This window comes from Polyodon spathula, chromosome 1, assembly GCF_017654505.1.
Source record: "Polyodon spathula isolate WHYD16114869_AA chromosome 1, ASM1765450v1, whole genome shotgun sequence".
Lineage (NCBI taxonomy): Eukaryota > Metazoa > Chordata > Actinopteri > Acipenseriformes > Polyodontidae > Polyodon > Polyodon spathula.
Window position 1 is genome coordinate 107,270,003 of NC_054534.1, and position 3,279 is coordinate 107,273,281.

Consider the following 3,279-nt stretch of genomic DNA (forward strand, 5'->3'; position numbering starts at 1 on the left):
ACTTCACTCAGGAGTCTAGTACCCTAGCTTCACTCAGGAGTCCAGTATCCTAGCTTCACTCAGGAGTCCAGTATCCTGGCTTCGCCCAGGAGTCCAGTATCCTGGCTTCGCCCAGGAGCCCAGTATCCTGGCTTCGCCCAGGAGCCCAGTATCCTGGCTTCGCCCAGGAGCCCAGTATCCTGGCAACGCCCAGGAGCCCAGTATCCTGGCTTTACCCAGGAGCCCAGTATCCTGGCTTCACCCAGGAGCCCAGTATCCTGGCTTCACCCAGGAGTCCAGTATCCTGGCTTCACCCAGGAGTCCAGTATCCTGGCTTCACCCAGGAGTCCAGTATCCTGGCTTCACTCAGGAGTCCAGTATCCTGGCTTCTCTCAGGAGTCCAGTATCCTGGCTTCTCTCAGGAGTCCAGTATCCTGGCTTCTCTCAGGAGTCCAGTATCCTCTCTTCACTGAGGAGTTCAGTACCCTCACTTCACTCAGAAGTTCAGTACCCTAGCTTCACTCAGGAGTCCAGTATCCTCCCTTCGCCCAGGAGCTCAGTATCCTCCCTTCGCCCAGGAGCCCAGTATCCTGGCTTCACCCAGGAGCCCAGTATCCTGGCTTCACCCAGGAGTCCAGTATCCTGGCTTCACCCAGGAGTCCAGTATCCTGGCAACGCCCAGGAGCCCAGTATCCTGGCTTCACCCAGGAGCCCAGTATCCTGGCTTCACCCAGGAGCCCAGTATCCTGGCTTCACCCAGGAGTCCAGTATCCTGGCTTCACCCAGGAGTCCAGTATCCTGGCTTCTCTCAGGAGTCCAGTATCCTGGCTTCTCTCAGGAGTCCAGTATCCTGGCTTCTCTCAGGAGTCCAGTATCCTGGCTTCTCTCAGGAGTCCAGTATCCTGGCTTCTCTCAGGAGTCCAGTATCCTCTCTTCACTGAGGAGTTCAGTACCCTCACTTCACTCAGAAGTTCAGTACCCTCACTTCACTCAGGAGTCTAGTACCCTAGCTTCACTCAGGAGTCCAGTATCCTCCCTTCGCCCAGGAGCTCAGTATCCTCCCTTCGCCCAGGAGCCCAGTATCCTGGCTTCTCTCAGGAGTCCAGTATCCTGGCTTCTCTCAGGAGTCCAGTATCCTCTCTTCACTGAGGAGTTCAGTACCCTCACTTCACTCAGAAGTTCAGTACCCTCAGCTTCACTCAGGAGTCCAGTATCCTCCCTTCGCCCAGGAGCTCAGTATCCTCCCTTCGCCCAGGAGCCCAGTATCCTGGCTTCACCCAGGAGCCCAGTATCCTGGCTTCACCCAGGAGTCCAGTATCCTGGCTTCACCCAGGAGTCCAGTATCCTGGCAACGCCCAGGAGCCCAGTATCCTGGCTTCACCCAGGAGCCCAGTATCCTGGCTTCACCCAGGAGCCCAGTATCCTGGCTTCACCCAGGAGTCCAGTATCCTGGCTTCTCTCAGGAGTCCAGTATCCTGGCTTCTCTCAGGAGTCCAGTATCCTGGCTTCTCTCAGGAGTCCAGTATCCTCTCTTCACTGAGGAGTTCAGTACCCTCACTTCACTCAGAAGTTCAGTACCCTCACTTCACTCAGGAGTCTAGTACCCTAGCTTCACTCAGGAGTCCAGTATCCTCCCTTCGCCCAGGAGCTCAGTATCCTCCCTTCGCCCAGGAGCCCAGTATCCTGGCTTCGCCCAGGAGCCCAGTATCCTGGCAACGCCCAGGAGCCCAGTATCCTGGCAACGCCCAGGAGTCCAGTATCCTGGCTTCTCCCAGGAGTCCAGTATCCTGGCTTCTCTCAGGAGTCCAGTATCCTGGCTTCTCTCAGGAGTCCAGTATCCTGGCTTCACCCAGGAGTCCAGTATCCTGGCTTCACCCAGGAGTCCAGTATCCTGGCTTCACCCAGGAGTCCAGTATCCTGGCTTCTCTCAGGAGTCCAGTATCCTGGCTTCTCTCAGGAGTCCAGTATCCTGGCTTCACCCAGGAGTCCAGTACCCTGGCTTCGCTCAGGAGTTCAGGATCCTGGCTTCGCTCAGGAGTTCAGGATCCTGGCTTCGCTCAGGAGTTCAGGATCCTGGCTTCGCTCAGGAGTCCAGGATCCTGGCTTCACTGAGGAGTTCAGTATCCTCTCTTCACTGAGGAGTTCAGTACCCTCACTTCACTCAGAAGTTCAGTACCCTCACTTCACTCAGGAGTCCAGTACCCTAGCTTCACTCAGGAGTCCAGTATCCTCGATTTACTCAGGAGTTCAGTATCCTCGCTTCGCTCAGGAGTTCAGTATCCTCGCTTCGCTCAGGAGTTCAGTACTCTCGCTTCGCTCAGGAGTCCAGTACCCTCGCTTCGCTCAGGAGTTCAGTACCCTGGCTTCGCTCAGGAGTTCAGGATCCTGGCTTCCGTCAGGAGTTCAGGATCCTGGCTTCGCTCAGGAGTTCAGGATCCTGGCTTCGCTCAGGAGTTCAGGATCCTGGCTTCGCCCAGGAGCCCAGGATCCTGGCTTCGCCCAGGAGTCCAGGATCCTCCCTTCGCCCAGGAGCCCAGGATCCTCCCTTCGCCAGGAGCCCAGGATCCTCCCTTCCCCCAGGAGCCCAGGATCCTCCCTTCGCCCAGGAGCCCAGGATCCTCCCTTCGCCCAGGAGCCCAGTATCCTGGCTTCGCCCAGGAGCCCAGTATCCTGGCAACGCCCAGGAGCCCAGTATCCTGGCTTCGCCCAGGAGCCCAGTATCCTGGCTTCACCCAGGAGTCCAGTATCCTGGCTTCACCCAGGAGTCCAGTATCCTGGCTTCACCCAGGAGTCCAGTATCCTGGCTTCACCCAGGAGTCCAGTATCCTCACTTTTCTGAGGACTTCAGTATCCTCACCTCACTCAGGGGTCCAGTATCCTGGCTTCTCTCAGGAGTCCAGTATCCTGGCTTCTCCCAGGAGTCCAGTATCCTGGCTTCTCCCAGGAGTCCAGTATCCTGGCTTCGCCCAGGAGTCCAGGATCCTGGCTTCGCCCAGGAGCCCAGGATCCTGGCTTCGCCCAGGAGCCCAGGATCCTCCCTTCGCCCAGGAGCCCAGGATCCTCCCTTCGCCCAGGAGCCCAGGATCCTCCCTTCGCCCAGGAGCCCAGGATCCTCCCTTCGCCCAGGAGCCCAGGATCCTCCCTTCGCCCAGGAGCCCAGGATCCTCCCTTCGCCCAGGAGCCCAGTATCCTCCCTTCGCCCAGGAGCCCAGTATCCTCCCTTCGCCCAGGAGTCCAGTATCCTGGCAACGCCCAGGAGTCCAGTATCCTGGCAACGCCCAGGAGTCCAATATCCTGGCA